We start from the raw sequence: 24,256 nt of genomic DNA on the forward strand, positions 1-24,256 counted from the left end.
TGCTCTTAAGACCATTAATGAAAAGGTGGAAGTCCATGACTCATCGGAAGAAGATGTGGTTGACAAAGATGTTTCATACCTTGTAAAAAATTTTCAAAAATTCTTGAAATTCAAGAATAATGGCAAATTTGGTGATAAAGGAAAATTCCAAAGTCCAGGAAGGGAGAAAAGAGAATTCAAAAAGAAAGATGGAAAAGAATCTCAATCTACACAAGGTGTGACTTGTTTCGAATGCAACGGGTATGGACACTTTAAGAAAGAATGTCCGAATTATTTAAAATCGAAAGGCAAAGTGTATGCCACGACATTGAGTGACTCGGATTCATCCGACTCTGATTCTGAGGAAAGTTGTGACGGAGAAGGGAATTATTCAGCTTTTATGACTATTGCTCATGTTGAGTCTTCAGACGAGTTGAATCTGCTTGTACAAGAGCTTGGAGTACATAGTGATGAAGAATCATTTGGAGCTGTTGAGGAATCAGATGTAGAAGAAGATGAAAACACAGTCAATCTTCAAGACAATTATAACTCACTCCTAGAGAGGACGGGTGAGTACACAAGGGTGGCAAAGGCAACTGTGAGAAAGATGATGAAGGCAAAGGAGGACTATAAAAGTCTCCTAATTCGCTATAAGGAGGCTAAATGTGAGATAGAAACACTGAACGGTGAGCTGTCAGAAGCTTACACAAAAGTGAGATTTCTTGAGCAAGAGGTTGTGCAAGCAAATGCCAAGATAGAGAGGGTCTCCACAAAGAAGCTAAATGATGTTATTTCATCCCAAAAGCATTTTTCAGACAAATCCGAGTTGGGATATACCGGAGGGAGTAGCTTGTCTGGCAATGTCACAAAAGAAATGAAGTTTATACCGGCTAAAGAGCCAGTTGAAGGTAGGCCTACTGCTAAGAAGCCCAAGATAGAGGAGAAGAGAAACGTGGAGAACGAACGGTTGTTGAAACCACGTAATCAATCCGTGGGCAAGTCTGAATCCCGAGCCAAGTCTCGTCCACGACCACAAAGGGGTCCTAGATCAACCTATGTGTGTCATCACTGCGGACTTCAAGGGCATACTCGACCAAATTGTCAAAAGCTAAGAGCAATGAATAGTACAACTCCTCAAAGGTCACAAGGACCTAGAAATGATAGGAGAAATTGGGCTGGTGAACCATTAAGAGATCAAAACGGTGATACCGGAATGATGGACGTAATGAAGATGATTGGTGCTTTCACCAACTGCTTGGAGAGCTTCACACGAAGGTTTGAAAGCCCTAACTCTCGTACCCAATCCTATAAGGAAATCACCCCAAACGCAAGTGACGTGTGGGTGAAAAAGGGTACTCATGCATAAATACTTCCTATGCTTTGTGACGGTGTTTGATTGTTTGCTTATTGATTATGTTGGTGGTTGTTTGTTTGTCTATTTGTGCATACTTTTGTTCATTTTTGTTTTTTATCAATCTTTTTCTTCTTATGTGTCAAAAATCCAAAAATCACATAAAAAATAGAAAATCAAAAAGTTTGATTGACATTGTTGAGTTTTGTCTCAAAACTTGTTTTGCCTTGTACCTTTATGCTAATGGCTTTGTGCATTTCAAGCGTAGCTTGTTTCTTTGCACTCTTATCACGGTGGAAGAAATCTTGAAATCTATGTGACTGTTGTAAATAGATCTTCAAACTTGTCATGAATGATTAGTGAATGGTTATGTTGATCTTGAGACTTGCATAGACTTGTGCCTATATATCTTCCCACTCTTTATTTATTTTTTTGCTAAAAAGAGCTCACCAAATGTAAATCTCCAAATGAAAAGAGATATTAAGCTGCAAAAGCCTGTCGCACATACTAGTATTTGACTAGGAAAAAGGGAAAGCGACCAAAAATTTATGTGAATGTTTATTCAAAAAGCCAAAAGCTATCTCATTAAGGTGAAATATCAAATATCACTCTCACAATGAGAGGTGATTGTCTTAAAAGGACCAAAAAGATCAAATGTTATGATTAAATGTGGAGTCAAATGTAAAGCTCCAAGTTATGTTATCAAGTTTTGTGGGAGGTCATATACGCATTCTTCTTTAATTGAGATGGGTCACATGATCTAGTGCTAATTGTGTATGCCTTGGTTGAATTGATCATTGAAGCTTCACATTAGACTAAGGACTATCTCATTGTTGATATCCACACACAACACACAAGTTTATGTTCAATAAATGCCATACTCATTTGTGTGATTGTACTTGATGAAATGTGTTTTCACATGCTCAATCTTTGTTGATTCAAGCACAAAAAGATTTTTGAGTGTTTTAGGTGTTTTTGGAAAGTATTTTGTTCTTAAAAATTGAAAATTTCAAAAATCATTTTTGCCCTGTTTTGGCGACTCAGTTGCGGGTAAGTCAAGTTGCACGCCATAGTCGCGAGCTCGCGGGTCAATTTTGACGACTTGTTCGTGAGTGGAAGGTCCAGTTGCGAGGGGTACACGGAGATTTTCGCGGCTCAGCACGCGGCTCCCTCGCGAGTAAGACTTCCAGTCGCGAAAAACACTAAGAAAATTTTTCAAAACTTTTGTCTTGAAGTGTTTTGGCGAGTGGATCTGGCGACTTACCTCAGCCGCGAAAAATGTGTGTTTTGCACAGTGAGGGCAGTTTTTAAAATCCTTTTCAGTTTTTCCTCGAACTTTTTGTGACTGTTCATCTTCTCTCTCAACTGTCTCCTTCCCAAATGCTCCGTGTAACCCATTTTGAACTCCATTGTTACTTCCTTTCAACTCAAAATCTTCAAGTAACAGGTATGGGTTTTCTTTCTCAAACTCAGTTTTTCTTAATTTTGTGTTTTTCCCACTTGAATATTCGCATTTTTGTCTGATTTGAGTTGAGTTTTTGTTTCGGCTGTTGCTCTTTGTCCGTGCTTAGCTAGTGGAGGCTATTGATTTATTTTGAACTTGTTTAAGTTGTTGGTTTTGGTCTTCATCATGTGCTTAGCTAGGGTTTGTTATCTGTCGATTACCCATCTTGTCTGATGTTATTTAGATGAGTTGATTCAAAATGTTCTTGTTTTGTTTGTTGGGTTTACTGTGTTGTCTATGTGCCTGCTTATCTAGTGTGTGCATCTGTCTTATGTTCTCTGGGTCATTTCATACTCATCAAAATGTATGTCTCATTGACATATATTTTTCTTTTGGGTGATTTCAATCTCTGCTGCTTTAATACTCTCCTGCATAATGCTAGTTGTTCTTGAGTATCTACCTTTATGTTCATTCGTATGTGTGGTTGATTTAAGTTATGAGGCTTGTCCTTTTATTTTTGTCTTTGTTACTAACAAAGTACTGATTTGTTCTACACATGTATTGTACTATGTTGTGGCCTTTTCTGATTGTTCATAGATGGCTCCTTCATCCCCAAAGAAGAAAACTCCTGCAAAGAAAGCAGATAAGAGAATGAAAATGGACCCTAACCTGTTCAGGTCTATTTCCCATTTTGAGAGATACAAGGATTTCTTCTTAAAGGCAGGAATCATTCAAGAAATGTTTGTGGATTTGGAGGATTTGAGAGACACTTTTATCCCTAGTTGTTTTGAAGGGAGAGGATGGGAAAAGCTTCTGTGTGATCTCCCAGTTGTGTGTGAACCCCTGATTAGGGAGTTTTATTCCAATGTTGTGATAAGGGAAGATGAACTAAACTGCTGGGTTAGAGGTAAAGAATTCACTTTAGATGCACATGACATTGATGATGTGCTAGGTCTTGAGGGTTTAGAAGATCAAGAGTTTGTTAACTACAAGGATAGGATTCTGTCTATTGAAACTGTACAATAGGGGATAGGTGGACAGAGAGAAAGGAAGTGTCTAAATACCACAGCTTTTCCAATGGACATGAGGTGTCTCACTATTATCATGATGTTTAACCTATATCCCATAAGGAAGTTGACTACAATTAACAGTGCAAGAGCAATTTTTCTGATGGACCTCAAGGAAAAGACATTCATTGACATCAATTCCCACATATTTGACACTATTGTGGATGAGACTAGAACCACTTCTAGGCCTAAACTGATCTTCCCTAGTTTGCCCATGAGGATCTTTAGAAAGAAGGGTGTTACAATCCCTAGAGACATTAGTCCCATGTCCACACCTTCTGCAATTAACAAGTTAACCTTCAAAAGGATAAGTGTTCGGCTTCCAGGTGAAGAAGATGAAGGTGATGAAGGAAAGGGTGTCCCAATGGAGACTGAGGCAGAGGCAGCAGGCCAGGCATTAACCTCAACACCCAGGAGGAGTGGCAAGAGGACTAGAGCATCAACTTCTTCAAATACACCTCCAGATGCATTTCAGATCATTCTGGAATGACTTGATGGAATCAGAGGGATCCAGACCGAGCACTCTGAGAGGATAGCAACCACGCAGGACTAGATTGATATTTTGTCAGCAAAATTTGACAGCTTCACCACCCAGCATGGACAGTGACCCATTGGCCATTTCGGTCAAAAAGGGAGAGATATATAAAGTTTTTGTTGAGGAGCAGAGAAGCAGCTCTTAAGGGGGAGTAATATGTTGAGGGGGAGTAGTAAAAAACAGTGTCCATCTTATTATCTTTGTTTATATTTTTGGGTTTTATTGTTGCTATGGGTTTGATACACTGTGGTTTCAGTGTATGTTGTGTTTCTAACTCTTAACACATGGATGGTTTTGAAACTTGGTTTACTTTTTATATTTATATTGTTGATGTTATTCAGAAGTATATTGTTTTTGTACCCATGTTGCTTCTGTAAGCTTTTAGGGTTATGTTTTATGCATTTCTTGTAAGCTTTATGGTTTGTACCATGCTTTATACAGCTTCTATGTTTTTGTTAAATTAGTACTTCTATCCAAATGTCATGCATTTTCTGGTTAAGTATTGTCACTCTTGTGCCCTTGTATGATTGTTCCTAGATGCATATACTTAGTGTATTATGCATTGGTTGAGTGTTGGGCATACAAGTAACTTGCATTGTTCTTGTTTGCTTGTATGTTCAAGTGTTCATTCCAAGTGTGAATGAGCATTGTGTTCACTACCTTGTAGTGATTACTTGGTTGATCAAGCCATGGTTTTTCTCTTATCTCCATCTTTACTTGATCACATATTGCCTGTTTCATATGCATTTCATGCTTTTCTGCATACAATGATCATGGTGTATTGTTGTGTTTCAGGAGTTTTATGTTCATATGATTCAAGAGCTTCACAGCTTCTAGAGTTAAGTGTGAGTGAGTTTTGCTCAACTGTTCCCAACTCACATGTTAAGTCTAGAGTCTGTTTTAGGGTTTTGTCACGAAATAGCCAAAGGGGGAGATTGTAAGGTTGAATTTAATCAACCATCTTGTTGGCTCTATTACGTGCCAAATTTGCTTGTATTTCAGCATTTAGTAACCCTGTATTTAGGTGGGTTTGTTGTAAGGGTAGTGAGTGAGATAGAGTGATTGAATGCTCAAGAGTGTGCAAGAAAACAGAGTCTCGTCGGGTGACTTGCGGCTGCAAGCTGCCAGAAGCAGCACACGTGCCAAGCATGCCAGAAGTCGAAGCGTCATGCTAGCTGGAGCACTACAAGACAAAATAAGACAACTGGCCATTCTGTTATCGCGGGGTTAGAACTTACGACTCAGTCAAGCCGCGAGTCCAAGCCGCAAGCCACCCCTGTCTTGAAAAACCTGACGTTTCACATTCTTTTCTCACCCCAGTATAAATATCCCTTATACCCACAAAAGAAAGAGAGCTTCTAGAGAGAATTTTGAGAGAGAAGCCCTAGAGTAAAACAAGATTGATTCATCTACAATCTTTATATAAGAGTCTCTTCAAATTCCTCAACTCTCTTCCTCTCCATTGTCAAATCCTTGAGAGACATTTTATCAAAACCTTTTTCTCACCATATCCATTACTGTGAGAAGGCTGTTTGGTGTTTTGGAAAGCAGTTAGGAAGGAACCAATTTACATTGGTTGATGCTATGGTCAAGTAGCGGAATCCGGGAAGCTAGAAAAGAAATAGGTTCGGCGCAACCTCGTTGGAGCAAGAAGCTTGGAGGGCTTAGGTGCACTTGGTAGATTAGGCTAGGAGGGTCTATTGATGTCCATGTATCCCAACTACATTTTCTAGTGGATTGTTTACCGTTTGGAGGGCGGCGGAGAGGTTTTACGTCGAGGGCTTCGGTTTCCTCTTCGATAACACATCGCGTGTTGTCCTTATGTTTGCATCTTCCTTCCCTTTTATCTTTGCCTTTATTATCTGCTGTGAGTTGTGATTTTAATTTGGCTTAGATCGTTTTCCAATTCTATTTTATAGCTTTTGTTCATTTTCCACACACTAGTTGTTTGACATAAAGCTTGAATTGGTTAATTTGTAAATTGGGGGTCTAAACGTTCAAGGGTGTTTTTATACTATTTGAACTTTCAGAATGGAAGAAAGATAACCCAATGAATGTGCTGACAATGATCTTGCATTTGATGATTATTACTTGACGTGGTGTAATGTTGCTAGAGCTGCTGGAGTTGGAGAAGAAATTTTCAACATGAGATCAAAATTGAGGTCACTAGGAAGGACAATGGATTTAAGATCTAGTTCACAAATCTTAAAGGTCTGTTTAGATACTGCTTATTTTGCTAAAACTGAAAACTTATTACTGAAAGTACTGTAGATAAAGATAAAAGTTAGTTGAAATATTACAATGGAGTTTATGAATAGTTTCAAAAAATGCAGTGGGGCCTAGGAATAGTACCAAAAATAAGCTGAATAGTGAAATAATTTTAATTTTTCATTGCTTCCCAAACGCATGCTAAGTCCTAATGATGGAGAGAGAATTAATTTAGATGAAGTAGATGAGGAAGATGATGAAGGTTATACATTTGTGATGACAATTGTTAGGACAAATGTGATTCACTTGTTAGGAACATATGTCACTATTTTATGTAATTGGCTAATCCTTTGACAAAATGCACTTTACTTGTATTTGGGTAGATCTAATACTTCAAGAAACTGTATTTCAAGATTAAGTGTTAAAACCATGCAAGTCTATCCAAGAAACAAGCTGAAGAAGTGCTGTTCATTAAAGCTCGACAGCTAGCTATCTATCGAGACCTGTAGAGTTGTTCAGCCCCGTAGCTCGATAGCATCTCGACAGATAGGGTATCTGTCGAGGTTTATGAAAAACAGATTTTCAGTTCTGTTTTAACTCTAATCCGTGTTTACATGTTTGGGCCTTCTTTTCTCACAACCCTAAACATATAAAAGGATTATTTTGAGGGCCGTCAAAGAGTACACAAGTTGAACAAGTGTTAAGTAAAGTTTGTTCAAGCAATTTGAGACCGGAGACATAGTTTTGCCTTAGTTCATCATTCTTGTGAAGAAATTGCTGTGTTTGTGCACCGTAGGGTATTGTGACCAAGCATCTTCTTGATCTTCATTATTGGGATGAACTAAAGAATTTTGCAACCAACAATTTTGCAGCCAATAACTTTTTCTAGTTGGTGATTGAAGTCACGTACTGGGATTCGTGCAATTGGTTAGTCACATACTGGGAGCCGTGCATCGAAAGGAGAAATTTTCACTACAGAACAAGTCCAATTGGGTATTGGGGTAAGGGTTCAACTATAGGTTGGTATAAGGTATTGAGATTCCTTTACTTGTAACCTCTTATTGTGATAATAGTGGAATTTCGAGAGTGGTGACCTGAAAATCACCCGATGGGGTTTTTGCCGTGTTGGTTTTCCCTATTCGTAAACAAATCACCGTATCAAATTTATTTTCCGCTGCATACTTAGTTTATTGGTGATTTGTTTGTGCTACCACGCATTTGCATGTTAATTAACTTGATTAATTCACTTGGCTAAATTAATTGGTTAATTTATCGTAAAGGGTCAATTTGTTTTTGGCCTATCAAGTGGTATTAGAGCCAGCACGCTCTGATTAGGGTTAATCTTTGCTGTGTTAATTCATTGACCCCTGTTTGTCATGGATAGAGGACAGTCATTCATTATACCTCCTTTATTTGATAGCACTAACTATGCATATTGGAAAATATACATGAGAGCTTTCTTGCAGTCTCTAAATGAGAAGGTGTAGCAAGCTGTAGAGATTGGCTGGACCAAGCCAAAGAAAGCATCTGCCGATTGGGGTGATGCCAAAATCAATGCGGCAAACTTCAACAACAGGGCATTGAATGCTTTATTTAATGCAGTCACTAATGAGGAGTTCAAAAAGATATCCTATACTAAAATTGTTAAGGAGACATGGACCATCCTCCAGACAACTTATGAAGGAACTAAGGCTGTCACGGATTCAAAGCTACAGAGGCTCACTACAAGCTTTGAAGAGATTAAGATGGAGGAGGATGAGTCATTCGATGAGTTCTATGTCAAGTTCAAGGACATAGTAAACTCAGCTTTCAATCTTGGGGAAACCATTCCTGAACCCAAGATTGTGAGAAAGATGCTCAGATTTCTACCTGAGAGATTCCATGCAAAGATCACGACGATCAAGGAATCAAAGGACATTGACAAGATTCCTTTGACAGAGCTGGTTGGCAATCTACAGACCTACAAGCTAGGGTTAACTAGAATTGGCAAATCGGGTAAAGGCAAGAGCATGGCACTGAAGGCCAAGAGCAGTGACACGGATGAGTCTTCAGACGATGAAGATTTTAAGATGAAGTCCTACATCACCAGACAATTCAAGAAGTTCATGAAGAATGCCAATGGGAAGGGCTTCGACAAGGACCGTAGGCAATTTAGTTCTTCTCAGTTCAAGAGCCAAGACAAAGGGAAGAAGGATGCTAGGGATGGTGGTCAGTACACTGTTCCCGCAGAACCTAAGTGCTTTGGGTGTCAAGACTTTGGTCACATGAAACAGGAGTGTCCTACATATCTTAAGAGCATTGGGAAGAGCAAGGCACTTGCTGCTACTTTAAGCGACACCGAGCTTGAGGATGATTCCGACAATGAGGATGATGGAATCCTAAATGCCTTCACTGCCACTGTCAATCCTACTGAGGGGATTGTTGAAGATGTGGATGAAGAAGAGGAATTGGTGGAGTCCAAGTTTGAAAAGATGGATGATCAAGATGATATCCATATAGCCTATGAGAAATTATACAAGCTTTCTGAGAAACATGAGAAACTTTATAGGCTGACCACCAAGAAGCTCAGTGATGTGAAACTTGATCGTGAAGAGCTTTCCATAAAGTTTGATGAAGCCAATCAAACTATTGGAGCACTGAGGTTCGAGAACAATTTCTTGGCTGAGAAGACCAAGAAGCTTGAAGCGGAGCTGTTTCAAGTCAGAGCTCAATTGGAGAGGACTTCAACTGAAAAACTTGATGAGATGCTCAGTCTTCAGAAATCTACTTCTGATTGAACATGTTTAAGGTATGGTCTCTCTTCTTCTAATATTGCTTCTACTAGTACTACTATTTTTGTTCCTGCTAGTAATAATGTTATTGAGAACAATGACGTTAAAACTGACATAGCTAGTGAGAATATAGACAAAGGTAAATCTATCTTAGGAGCACCCCCTAAGCAAGATAAGAAGGAAGCTAAAAACCCTAAGGCTAAAAAGGCTAACTCTCAAAAGCCTAAACAGAAGAAGTAGCATCTCTGTCATCATTGTGAAGTTGCCGGTTATACTAGACCAAATTGCTAAAAGTGGTTAGCCACTCAATAGAGCCCGGTCATAGGATCGAGTCATTGGAGCCGCATTGTGAGGGAAGGATTGTGAGGGATTTCACAATTCGCTCCAATACCAATGGGCTTGGTCTGCGATCGAATGCTATAAAAGATTTGTACCCCCCATCCTTCACCAATTGGTCATTGGATGGATCGATAAGGCACACGATCCGACAACAATGATCATGTTTTATGCTTAAGATTGCATTGCATTGGTTATGTTATTCATAAAAGTCACTATTTACCATTCTAGTGCTTTTTGTTATTTGCCCTTTGGGTGTATTAGGGTTTAGGGTTTAGGATTGCATTGAATTGCACTACTTATGTTATATTCATAGAAGTCACTGCTTGCTATTCTAGTGCTTTTTGTTGTTTGCCATTTGGGCATATATGATTCAACCATGCAATACATTTTGATTATGGCTATCAAATATCATAAGTTTGTATGTTTTTAAAGCACAAGATAATTATATAAAATGTCATGTTTAAATTTTATATGATTAGTTGATCACTTTATTGTCATGTTACCAATTGATAATTGTTTTCGAATTTACTTCATTGTTTTAAAGAATGTGCACTTTACATAAAATAAGCATGTGCTTGCGCTTTGTGCCTAATCTCCAGAGGTCTTTACACTTAATGCATCCCACACTTTCATTGACACTAACCTTGCGCTTATGCTACATACTCAATTCTTTTAACCTATTTTTTTCAAGATATGTCTATATGAGCATCTACTTCTTCTTCCACGTATTGATTATATAGGGGTTCTTGAATGCATTCCCTTCCTCTATTGTCTTCAATTATCAATACACTATCACACATTTCTTCTTCTTTTTCATATATTGGAAATTCTTCATCTTTTTGGTCTTTACAACCTTCAATTATCAATGCTTTACCCTTGCCCTGAGCATTAACTCCCCTTTCTTGCAATCTGTGGCCTTGTGCCCAGCTTCTCCACACTTGTAGCACTTAAATGTAAAAAACTTTGTGTTGTTTTAGGGACTGGTTTGGCTGCACCAAAAGTTAAAGGAAAACCTTCACTATCAATCTTGAAAGTCTATGCACTACTAGTAGTTGGCCTTCCTTGAGTGTTGACTTGGGTACTTCTGCTACCACTATAAGCTTGGAACTACACGAAAGCTTTTCTTACAAGTTGCTTCTTGAACATCAAGGCTCTATTGTAAGCTTCAGAAACATACCACTATTGGTGCATAGATAAGGCATCTTGAATTTATGGTTTAGGACCACTCAAGAACTTTGCAACCACTTGTTCTTCACTCTCATTCAGGTCTACTCGAGCTACCAGCTGATAAAATGCCTCTGTACACTCTTCCACACTGCCATGTTGCTTCAAATTATGCAATTTTTTGTACAAGGACTGCATATAATTAAAAGGCATAAACTGGTTTCTCATTTTCTGCTTCATCTTTCATCAATTCTGGATTGGAACACCTCATCTTGCATCATTGATAGAGATCAATTTTACTTTCTTGGAGGACTAGGCACTTGCCTTGGAACACCTCCTCTAGGCTGACCAATTGGGTTACTAAAGTTGCTATGACTGTCAATTTCAGCATCTTCAGCAAGTTCATCATCATTTCTAGGATGATAATGCCGATTTCTTCTCACTTCCTCAGTTAAGGCAACAAGTTGCCCCTTTAGTAGCTCCACAGTTTGCTCCAATGTCACCTGAGATTCTCCTTCTTGGTGTGGTTGTAGCTGCAATCTAGGATGAACCTACACCTTAGGTTCATGTGCTGTAGAACCTTTCTTGTTCCTTCTATTATAAATTATTGGTGCCATTTTCACAAATTCTTAGGCTCACTAGTAGAGGATAAGAAAAATGAAATCAAGATAGGATCTTGATAGGTTCTTGATGACAGAAAATGAAGAAACAAATTGCAAGCTAACTTGAATCCTAAGGATCTCAAGCTCTGATAACAAATTATGATGGAGGAAAAATGGTGAAAAGGAAAGATGCTTTGAAAAGCTAAGTTGCTTAGAGAAAAGAAAAAAATGAACTAGCTCTTCAAGAGACACACTCTTGGAATAATACCTCATAGATAGATTTCTTAAATTCAAATTCAACTAGTTACAATGAGGGCAGCCTTGCTTATTTATAGTTACATAAGCAAACTGTTAAGATAGTTACAAGAACCCACCATATGGCCGCATGTGATTGGCCAAAGCGTAACTAACTTCTCTAACTAATTAATAGGCTATTGCACTTGTCATAAACAACCTATCAACTAACTAACTTTCTGTTACAAGTGATAAAAATTATTAAAAGTAAAAAGAAACTACTTATTATACAACATAAGCTAGGAACCGATAGATTTAAAAATGAATTGCATCATATCACTTGCCTCACCCTCTCTTAAAAGTTACCATGGCTTTTGTGTAGAATTGTGGTGTGCCTTTTTATTAGAACCTCTTTTTCTCTCCCTTCTGTGTGTGTGTATTTGTTTTTTTTTTTTTTTTAAATGAAAGCAAATGAAATCCTCACCTTTTATTTCATAATATTTATGCTCACCAATTATGATATTGATGAAGATAATAATGAAGAAAATTATTGGGTACATCATATTTATTTATCATTCATTACATAACCTGTCACTTATTAAGATTCAGCTTTGCTCTGGTACGGATCTCAACCCAAGCATGCTCTTTCAAGCCAAACTGTGCCATCAACAGCCAAACAAAAGTAATAAGCTCACCACCCTTAGTTGTTGGATATGGGCCTTTGCTCTGCTACGACTCATAGCATATGACAACAATTCCACCCATACTTTACTTGTTACCTTCCATTTAATCTTTGGTCCCAAATCTTGAATCTCTTTTACCAACATGCACGCATCAAACAATACAGACTTATGCTATGTTTGGATGTTGGGGGAAGGAGGGGGAGTAGAGTAGAGGGAGGGAGAGTAATATAAATAAGTGACAGGTTATGTTCCAGCTAGGAGGAGAAAAATCGTGGGGATCCATAGCGTGTTTAGATGAAATGATTGATAAAACACGTGGTGAAGATTTGGAGGAGGAGCCAAATCAAGTGCCTAAGCCACAACTCATTATCGTCAATAGCAAAAGAATTTATTCTGTCTTGGCCACCAACCAGTAACAAAAGAAAAGGTGTCCACATCACCAGAAGAAGACCAGTATCATCCCTGCCCCTGGACCCGATGGTACTAACGAGACCATGGTTCATCATCACCAAATAACTAGCAGTATTATTAATGGCACCAGAGGCAGTATATTTCTCTTCACTGTCTAAGACTAGCCCAACTGTAAAGCTAGCAGCCCGGTCAGCAATCAGGTAAGCTGCCCAAATGATCATGATTACTGCTTTGTTTGCCGTTTTCTCAGGGGTGCAGTAAAAAGCAAAACAAACTGAACCACAATGCTAAAGAGAATAAAGCTCCTAAGATTCCATCTCTGCCATAATTGCTTCACTTTAGTGATATGCCTTAAAAATTCGACAATTGGCTATTTCCTTGCAAAACAATCATGGCTAATACCTTTCCCTTGGGGGGACAAAGTAAACTCACTTGTTTAAAAAATTAAAATAATAAAATAAAATCTTTCTTTCCCTGCAGAAAATCTCATGCCTTTCCCTTTTTAGAAGATCTAGAATTTCAGTCTTAATGGATAAAAATAAATAAATAAATAAATAGAGTCTTCATGAGTCACATTTCTTAACATGATTTAATATAGACATTATTATCTGGGTTATTTTGATAGTGTGTTACTGTGTTTTGTAACTAATTATCAATCTAGTATTAGGCCTTTGATATATAGCTTTATTGATATAATTAATAAGTGCACATTCCAAAAGGTTATATTTAATAGAGTAAACTTCTTAAAACAGTTTGTAGACTCTAACATGAATTTAATTAATAGAATCCATCATGAATCTAAGAGAAGGGAACACCATATTACCATACTTTGGAGTACCTAATAGTTACTCATACTTTGATCACTGTGCTTTTTTTTTCTTTTCTTTTTTCTTTTTTTTTTTTTTTTCTTTGCTTAAAATCTATCTAATTACTTATGAAAATGGATTATTCCAAACTTAAATGTTATCTCTAATCCACCCCAATCCAATAAAAATATAATTTGCCATGTACACAAAAAAATGAGAGAGAGAGAAATTAGAGTCTTGGTTTGTACTTGGACTCACAACTAAGTCACAACCAATGGCTTTAGGTCTATAACACCCTATAATAAAGGTTTAACATGACAGGCAAAAAAGCAGTGAAAAATTTGAATCTTGGATATGTCCATAAGAAGCACTAATGTGTATTGCATTACTATTTTTGGGAATATGTTATGAAATTATTGTAAGATTTTCTATGTTGTGTCTATTGCATTACTATTTTTTTTTTTTATCTATTGGCTAATATTTGATGTCTAATTAATACTCTTATAGGTATAAAAATATCAGTATTAGTTAAAATTTGGGAGCCTTAGGCAACCAACTAATTGGTGTAATGGTAAGGTTGGCCCTACTTAACATTCCACTTTATACTTCACCAACTACAATATGAAATGTATATAATTTTTCAATTCTAAATTTCATCTACTTCATAAGGAAAAATAGGAATCTATGATAATTTGGTTTAATGGAGCATAAACTGAAACCTTCATAATGAAATATATAGGACTTTTATTCTAAGTAATCTTATCTCCTTTTCCTTTATAGAGAAATAAAATGCTTATGATTTTGGAAAAAGAAAGAAATTGAAAGAGGGAAAACAAAAAACCAACACAAAACCCCCAAAAAAAAATAAAATTGACAACCTAATTGGTTTAGTAGTAAGGTTGGCCCCGCTTAACATTCTACTTTATTTCCCACCAACTACAATATGAAATGTATTCAATTATTCAATTATAAAGTTCATTTACTTTATAAGGAAAAATAGGAATATATTATATATGATAATTTGGTTTAATGGAGCAAAAATTGAAACCCTCATAATGAAATATATATGGACTTTTAATATTCAAAGCAATCTTATCTCCTCTTCTTTTATAGAGAAATATGATGCTTATGATTTTGGAAAGAGAGAGGAAATTGAAAGAGGAAAACAAAAAACCAATACAAAACCAAAAGAAGAAAAAAAATGACAGTCTAATTGGCTTAGTGGTAAGGTTGGCCCCGCTTAACATTCCATTTTATACTCCACCAACTACAATATTTAATTATTCAATTCAAAATTTTATTTACTTTATAAGGAAAAATAGGAATATATGATAATTTGGTTTATTGAAGCATAAACTGAAATCCTCATAATGAAATATATAGGATTTTTATTCAAAGTAATCATATTTCCTTTTCTTTTCTAGAGAAATATGATGCTTATGATTTTGGAAAGAGAAAGAAAATTGAAAAAAGAAAACTAAAAACAAAATATATATATATATATATGAAAAAAGCTTAACTATTAATCGTTGTGTCTATAAAAGATTACTCCAACAAAGCCCCTATAGCTCTGGGGATTCTAGCATTTTAGCCTTAATTTTTAAAAAATTTGGCAATATGCCCCTGTTTCCAAACTATTTAGGTGCGTGCCCCTGTTTCCAAACTCGATTACCTTAAACTCGAGTTTTAATGAAAAACTCGATTGGTTTAAAATCGAGTTATGCCCGATCAAACTTTAAAAAAAAAAAAAAATTGCATAGAACTCGATTTTATGGAGATCGAGTTCCAAAACGCCACAATAGGGCTCCCTCAACCTGCCATGGGACAATCACACTTAGGGAAAAAAATTTTTGCAGGAAAACGCCGCTATAGGGCTTTAAAATGTCATTATAGGGCTTAAAATGTTCTTTGCATGGAACTCGATTTCTAGGAAGTCGAGTTCCATGCATTTTTTTTTTTTTTTTTTAAAGTTTGATCAGGCATAACTCGATTTTCTACAAATCGAGTATTTAAGTAAAACTCGATTTTAAGGTAATCGAGTATCGAAACAGGGGCACGCCCCTATATAGTTTGAAAACAGGGGCATATTGCCAAATTTTTAAAAAAATTAAGGGTAAAATGCCAAAATGCCCTACAGCTCTGAAGCAAAACTATTATAGTACTAAAGAGTTCAAGTTGCCAACTACAATGGTAATGCCTACCGGTAATAGTATTGTTGTATAGGGAAAATTCTTAGGTAGTTTCAAAACATAATAAAATGGTGTTCCTTCCTCTCACATTCATGATGGACCCTATCATGAATTTAATAAGTGGACCCCATTATAAATATATATGAAAAGAGAGAGCATCATTCTTCATACACCAAGAGTACCTAAGAATTACTCGTTGCATAGACCTTATTGTTGTATCGATTTAAGGAAAGCCTTATAAATGAAAAGGCAAAGTGTTAGTATTGACATAAGTGGTCTCACAGCATGTTTCATGGTCTCATTTTAGAACTCCAAATGGATTCACTATGTGATATCATAACCCACAATCAAGAAATGTTAAAGAAAAGGGATAATTACACTTTGTCCACCTGTGGTTTGCCTCTAATTCTATGTGCCCACCCGTGGTTCAAATTTTGACACTTTGCCCACCTGTGATTCTGACCGTGAGTGCTCCGTAACCCACCTCAATGTTTTCCGTTACTCTAACACCAAATAAGTAAAAAACAGATCCCAAAACGGATCAAAACTCACTCTCACTCCCAAAACTCACTCACTCCCACTCGGCTTGCTCATCAAACTCACTCACTCCCACTCACTTGAGAAAACTGTGGCAGATCTGAGTTCATTGTTCCCAACGGCTAAACAATTAAGACGATTTTATCAGTTTGTGCCCAGTGGCTTGTCATCTGAAAGTCTGGTGAGTTTCAGATGTTTGGACTCGACAATTGTGAATGGGTTGGGGACCAATATTGTTGACTATCTATGTAACCTGGCTTATGGATGTAGTTTGAACTTCGAATGGCATCAAGAGTGAGAAAGGCAAATGAAAATTGTTAGCCTTAGTTTTAAGGGTTTTCTTTTCAATCCCAGTTCGCATATTAACACAAAGGAAATTGAAAATTGAATTATCCTTGATAACGTAAACGTAATTGTTCCCAACCAAAATAAAATAAAAAGTATCAGACCTTTTCTAATCTAAAATACCTTGAATCACATGTATATCAGCATATTAGGTGACAGCTATATCTTTGGGAAGAGGAAGTAAGGTGTTAGGACATATGTGTTTCACATGTTAAGAACATATGTCATGATTTTATGTAATTGGTTTATCCTTTGACAGAACGCACTTTACTTGTATTTGGGTAGATTTAGGATGTTTTAAATACTTCAAGAAACCTTGTTTCAAGATCAAGTATTGAAGCTTTCAAGTCTGTTCAAGAAAACAAGTTCAGAGTGCAAAATCATTAAAGCTTGACAGTGCCCAATCACAATACTCATTGCCATTTTTTGTTCCTCAGTATCATCTTCCTTTGCAAACATAACTCATTTTATAAATAATGAGTCACAAACATTATTGTCCTCATTCTGAATTTAAATTCCTAAGAAAATAAAACATCAACTGAGCTTGAGTTGGAGTTAGGAGTGTGGTGTGTGTGTGTGGTGCTGCATGTGTGTGCTGCTGATGGAGTGTGCGTGAGTTGCTGATAAAAGCAACTAAAAGCTACAACTTGAGCTAAAAGCAACTAAAAGTCAAGAATTGATACTTGAAACAGAATCAAATGGTAATGAAGAGAGGTTTGAGTGAGATTGAGAGAGAGGCCCTTTTGTTCCTAAAAGAAAACAACAAATTATAAAAACCCCATGAAGCAAATCCCTCAAAGCTAGGTAGGCAACCACGGCTTAAGGTCCGAGTGAGATTGAGAGAAAGGACCTAGGATTATCTTAAGGTCGCATAATTTATTAAAGAAATATGGAGGCCTTTTTCTACCTTCTGTTTTTTTCTAGTACCTGATCAAAGCCAGGTAGGTAACCATGGCTGAAGTTGTTTTTGTCATTTCCACTTTAACAAATTCTCTCCTATGTTTTTTCTTAAGTTAATTGGAAGTTTGGTGATCCCTATTCTGATCAGACCCAATAACAATAATTTATAAGTTATAACAGTAAATAAAATGCATCACATACTAACCAGACCATACTCATGAAAACCCATCAGCCATCACATACTCAAACTTCAATAATAATAACAAAAAATCCTATAAAAAAATAATAATAACAAAAAAATATATTAAAACCAATCAAGATTGAATTATTGAAGACACAATTTTACCAAGATTGTTGACGGTCAGACAAGATAGGACTAAGGATTTACCAAGATACTATATGTGAAAAGCAAAAATATTCAGTTTCAAAAAGGGAGGCACTGACTTTATCATCTAAAAAGGCTTTAAAAATAAAGGTGTGAATTTCACTTTATCATCTCCTATTGTATTTCAAGTTATCAAGACGTAAGAGCTATTAGAGAAGGGAACAGTGTCAATTCATCATCAATCAGATATAATTCCAGCACTTTCAAAAATCACTTTTGATCTTAAAGTTTCCCCCACCCCCTTTTCTTTCAGGGGAAAAAAAATCCACCGAGTACTACAAGCTGAAAATAGTTTGTTCAATTATTATATAAAAGAATGGTACTGTCCTTTCAATATTTAATGTCTTCCTACAATTGACATCCAATTCATCAATAGCATTTTGAAATAGAAAAGTTTTAAGTATGGTACTGTCCTTTCAAAATCCTCAAATTGACTTCCTACGAATCAACACCTAGGCTGCTATCCACCTTTATTCAGTTTTTTTTCACTATACTGAGCAGATGATTCTCACCCCAAGTTGACATAAAAATTAGAGCTTACAAGGCACAAAGTATGCAGGTTTGTGAGCCATATCTCCAACAGTAGTACTTTCTAGTAGCTCACCCTTCAAAATATTTTAGTAAAATCTGAGAAGGTAACAAATAAGAAACTCACCCCACACGCATGCCTTCTTCAATGTCAGTTGGGGAAACTGTGTCACCCAGAGCAACAGCATACTGCAGTCAATAAATTAGAATTATATCAGATCCAATTGTTACATGCATGACTAAATGAGTTAATAAACAAAATTAAGATTCAGGCACAGTATGTTTAAGCTAAAATGCCATGTCCATATAAAATCTCACTCTGTTTGCAGGGCATAAAATATAAGACACTAAAGCAATTCAAAATGCATATATCATTAGAAAACATAGTTGAACATTTAAGTTTAAAAACAAAAATGTTTCCCACTTGTTCATATTTCAACAAAAGAAAAGAAAAGGCACTGATAGGGACAATGTAAGCTTAAAAATAAGTTGAAAAATATGAAAATAGATGGACAAAACTTGAAAAATGGTGGTATTAGTTTTGGTGGGTGAAGAAAAATTTCATATTTCAAACACCTCCAAAAAAATGTACTACATGAGGTGATGGCCAAATTGAAGTATACCTTTCCAGGATAACAAAAATTTATAACATATTTGGCATCTTCAGTGTTTGGACTGATGATCTGTGTGCATCTTGCCACCTAGTTGACAAAGCAAAGAATTCTTCTCAGATTGGTACAAACACTTTATTGCCAAAAAGAACCTTATATAAGCAAAATACACTTTATTGCCAAAAAAGGAACAAGTATTACTTGGGGCAGCACATTTAGACACTCGTTATGGCCATTCAAAGTCTGTGTAGTTAAGCAGAGATTTAGATTTGCTTAATGAAAAATCAAAATACAAAATATACCCAAAGTTTTCATCTGTGAGAGGGCAGATTATAAATTTCTTGGGAAACCATAAATTTTTAATTTGCACCCCTCCACTCCTTACGAAAAAAAAAAAAATACTCTTTGATTCCACCCATCTCCTATTTAGTGTGCCTCCAAGTTTTTAGAAATAATATGGGTAGTCACACTAATTATTTAAAAAAAAATTATAGTATTAACATGGTTTGTTATAATTAGTGTTATAATAAAAATATTGTTATTGATGAATTTAGATAAAACTGATCCATCACAAAATGGCCATTTGCACATGTGAAAAAATAAAATGTCATATATCTGCTTTTGTTGAAATTATCTGAATTCTAATCCACATGGTTTGTCGTAGGTTTTGGTATTTTTCAAATTAAAGAACCAATAAAGATAGTGCAAGATTCTAAAATATATATATATATATATATATTAATAAAGATAGTGCAAGATAAAAAGCTACTACTTAATTAAATCAATGCCTCATTTAAAAAAGACTACAGAAATCCCTAAACTAACGATATACTAACATAAGAAGTCAATATATGATGTGTGTCTTTCTTGAGATGCAGAGTCTTTATTTATATTTTAAGATTTTCACATGTGGAGCTAATTATGTACAATATGCGTATATTGATTATGGTACTAAGTTTACCATAGCTCCTTTCAAAAAAAGAAAAGAAAAGGCTTACCATTGCTTTTTTGTGATAATTGACGTGCTTGATCTTCATGTACTGAGGGAGTAATGCATGTACTGGTCCACTCCTTAGCAAAATAAGCTTTGGATTCAAACGAGAGCCCAATCCCATGCAAACAATTCTGAAGTCATGAACAAGTTGCTGTTGCTCCGCCATGAACATGAACTTATTGGCTGGAGATCACCTAATAGGAGTGCTGCTTAGGTACTTAGAGGTGAAGGCCATTGAAGCAGCAAGGACTGACATAGTTGAGGCCACACCCGCACCCGCACCCCATGTTTCTCTCCAAAAGGATTGGAGCCGCCACAATACCAAGTTCGCCATTCCTTCCATACAAAAGTTCAAGGTTAGTATTATTATTAGGTTTTTTCTGTGTTTATGAATATGTTAGGCCCTCAAGAGTATCTCCAACGTTGGAATAATCATGAGTAGTTTGAAGGTAAAGAGAGGAAAATCTTACAATTTTATATGCTGAAAATCTCGATCTAGTTGGTGGTGATGATTCTGCTGGATGCAATCAATTCAAGTAAATGTTATTCTGCCTATAGTCAAGGACTCTAGATTCTAGAAAGAGTCAAAACAATGAATATAGAAAAAAATGTCCTCTTGCATGGCTATAGAAAAAATATCCTCTTTGTAAGCCAAACGCTAAATCTATGCTACCCATATTAGGAGTCTTTATTAAGTTTTATAAGGCCTTTAATTTACTAGTTAAATTGATATTCCTAGCCCTAACAAGAAAAATAAAAGCAAATGAATATACATAAAAATATGCTTCATTGATTCAGAAAAGAGTACCAAATTGATTAATGTGATTACAAGTGGCTTGCATTGTTGAAGGCATGTGTGCCTAGAATATTCTTTTTTTATTTTCTTCTTTGGCACACTACTAATGTCCAGACAACTCTGAACAGATACAAACTTCTCTCTTTTCCTTCTTTTTTACAATATCAATTCAAGCCCTTCTCCATACATGTCAGAACCATGAACCTAAAGCTTTCCATAACCTTAAGCCACCAAATAACCCATCAAAGCAAGCCTTAGACGAACATAATACCTTTTCTACTAATTATCAAGCATTTTAGGTATCCATGGAATTGACAATTAAATGAGAACAAGAGCATGAGTTAACATAGAAGAAGTTAGGAATATCACTATCACCAAACAAGTTAGGGCCGCATGTTATAGCTTCTTAATGAAACAATTATTAAGTTCTGTCTATCTGAGTACATCTGGTGAGCTATTGATCAAAATAAACTGAATGTCATATGAGAGACACAAACCAAACTATTGAAGATAAAGGCAGAAGAAGATGAAAACAAAAGGAAAAAGAATGATTATAGTTTCTCAGTATCCCACCATACTACACCGATACACATACATCAGTCTATTTATAAAGATCCATGACCTTAACAGATTTAGAGTTAATTATGAGCTGAACTATATTGAACACGCACTTCAAAAATCTGACTACTGTCAACTAATTCTTAACTGACTTGGCTGCCATTAACAATTTCTTTTTGAGGTATTATACATGTTGGTGATCTACAGCATGATCATTACCACATATAGATACAGTTCCCAACATTCTTGGGCAACATTCAAAGCAATAAAAATGCTTGAGGAATGCTAAATTCATACACTAAGAAACTATAACCTGAACCATGACTTACAGGATCGGGAAATCGTTCTGCGTTTGTGCTTACTGCCGCCTTCACAAACCCAGCTGCCATCCGAATTCATCGATGCAAATCCTAATATATTCTTAACTGATATCACCACTGCCTCCCTATGCAATATACAAAAAAACAAGAGAAATTGAAGCATGCTGAGTAAAAAAGATTCCAACTTTATTAAACCTCTCTTTTTTCACTATTTATATCCTTGAATTTTCCAATATTTTCTCATCAGTAAATCAAAGTTGAGAAATTTTGAAACTCTTACCCTTTGTTAACAAGAACCATGTCGATATTCTGTCGTGAACCCATGTCAGCATCTGGAATTCGAAGCCCCATATAAACCTTTCCACCATAAAGCTTTTCAAGCTTACGAATTTGCTCAAAAAAGAAGAACAATTGAATCAAACATATAAACGGCAAAGAAAGGGGGGGGGGGGGGGAATTAACATAAATGACTATACAAAAAACTAATCATCAAGAAAAAGAACACCCGCAAGATATAATTTCAACCTCAAAACAAATTATGCTTACCTAAGTTACTAACCTTAAAAAACAAATTATCGTCCAATTTTCATAAACAAAATCCAAAACCCAGATAAAAGCATTCACAAAACAAAAAAAGCAGAGGACCACAATCTTAGCTCATAATTTTTCTACAGCCATAAATTTAGCATGTAAACCAAAATAATAATTTGAAAAAAAAGTGGGTCTACCAAACAATCATCCAATTAACAAAATTCAATTAATGAAACAAAAGGGTATAGGGTCCCATCCACACCAGAATAGCCAATAGATCAGTCTACCCGATGCACCCTCAACTTTCTCTGCCTTAACCTTTTACTTGCTTCCCTCAAGGTGTTCAACGAAATGCCTGAACCATGCTCTCGCCTCCTAGTCTCGCCAAACTCTCGGCCCCAGTCTCTTTCCTTGCCTTCCGTTGTCTTTGTTACCGATTCAAGAAGAAGAAGGAAGAGAAGGAAAACCATACAGGTACAGACACAGCTCGTGTCTTCGAGTTAAGTGGCGGTGAAGAAGAGCTGTGTTGGTGGTTTTTTGGGGTTTCACAAGCTGACTGGGTTCGTGAGGAGGTGTGTGAAGTGGGGGATTTGGCTTTGGAGGGTGAGATTTTGGAGTTCATGAAAGAATCGAAGAATCCAGAGGCTTTTCCAAGTAAGAAAGAGCTGGTTGAAGCTGGAAGGATGGATTTGGTGTGAGAGAGAGTGACGGCTTCGGCCATGGTGAGGAGGATTGGTGGTAGAGAGGGGTGGATCGGCGGTGAGGGTTTGGGAGTCAAAGGGAGAGACTGAGAGAGAAGGTGAGAGATCGGGATAGAGAGAGAGTAATCTGGGGGGTTTTTTCTTTTTGATTTATACCAAACCTGTTTAAGCTGCGTTTAATAAACGCAGCTCCAGACATGTATAAGCCGCGTTGAATAAAACGCAGCTCTATACATGTTTAAGCTGCGTTTAATAAACGCAGCTTTGGGATATATTGAAAAAAAAAAAAAAAATCCTGGATGGGCCTATAGCCGTGTTTTTAAAAACGCGACTCTAGTTAAACGCAGCCTCAGCGTCCCAAAACGCAGCTTTAGAGCTGGTCTATAGCCGCGTTTAATAAACGCAGCTATACGTCCAGTGATGGAGCTGCGTTTTTATAAAACGCAGCTCAAACAGCACCCTGAAGCTGCGTTTTTGAAAAACGCAGCTCCAAAACGCAGCTCTAAGGTCATAATAGCATAAGGTCATAATTTTTTTTTTTTTTTTCTAAAAAAAAAGTGTCAAAGTTTCCACATTGAGCTTTTTTAGTTTTAGATTTTTAGTATACAATGTTTTTTTTTTTTTTTTTTTGACTAAAACGGTAGAAGTATATTAAACAAAAGAAAGACAAAAGGAAGCCCGGCCCAGGAGCTTTACAAACACAGTACGGTCCAGAGAAAGACAATGGACCTATAGCTCCAGAAACCTCCAAGCCCTTTTTTTTTTCTTTAATTAAAAAAAAAAAAAAAAAACCATACAAAACCATGCATGAAAACAACGTAAACGAAAAAATTATCTTTTGGGGAGAGACTTGGCTAGTCTCTGGTATTCTCCAAGTAATGAATCTACCTGCTGGAAGATCTCACGCGGTTGGGTTTGAACATGCTTGAACTGGAAGCGGTTTCGGGCATTCCACAGTGACCATGAAGTTATGGCCCACAGCTCAAGGTCCTTTCCACCAAGCCTGTGTACCATATGTCGGGCGAGCATGAAGAACTCCTCTGTCACGAAGCTGCTCTTTTGCAGTTTACCCCGAACCAAAGCCCATACATTACGGGCAAACGGGCACTCCCACAGAATGTGTTGTGTTGTTTCATCCTACTGTCCACAAAAGAAGCACTTCGGGTCAATCTGCACTTTCCATCGGGCAAGGTTGGATTTTGTGGGGAGAACGTTACAGCACGCTCTCCACATAAAGGTCCTAACCTTCAGAGGCACGTTTAGGGAC

At 36.6% G+C, this 24,256-nt stretch overlaps 1 long non-coding RNA gene across 2 annotated transcripts; it reads right to left on the minus strand.

Moving 5' to 3' along the window:
- Positions 1 to 18,226: 18,226 nt before the first annotated feature.
- On the minus strand, positions 18,227 to 23,133 carry LOC126716951 (uncharacterized). 2 transcript variants are annotated; one of them, XR_007652344.1, is made up of 7 exons: positions 22,551 to 23,133; positions 22,038 to 22,114; positions 21,767 to 21,882; positions 20,554 to 20,597; positions 20,088 to 20,419; positions 19,102 to 19,179; positions 18,227 to 18,667 (listed from the first exon to the last, which is right to left on the minus strand). It is a non-coding gene; the product is annotated as an uncharacterized LOC126716951 (long non-coding RNA). The 2 variants fall into 2 exon arrangements; XR_007652343.1 differs by having other exon boundaries at positions 22,038 to 22,138.
- Between the last annotated feature and the right edge of the window lie 1,123 nt (positions 23,134 to 24,256).

This window comes from Quercus robur, chromosome 3 (assembly GCF_932294415.1).
Source record: "Quercus robur chromosome 3, dhQueRobu3.1, whole genome shotgun sequence".
Classification (NCBI taxonomy): Eukaryota; Viridiplantae; Streptophyta; class Magnoliopsida; order Fagales; family Fagaceae; genus Quercus; species Quercus robur.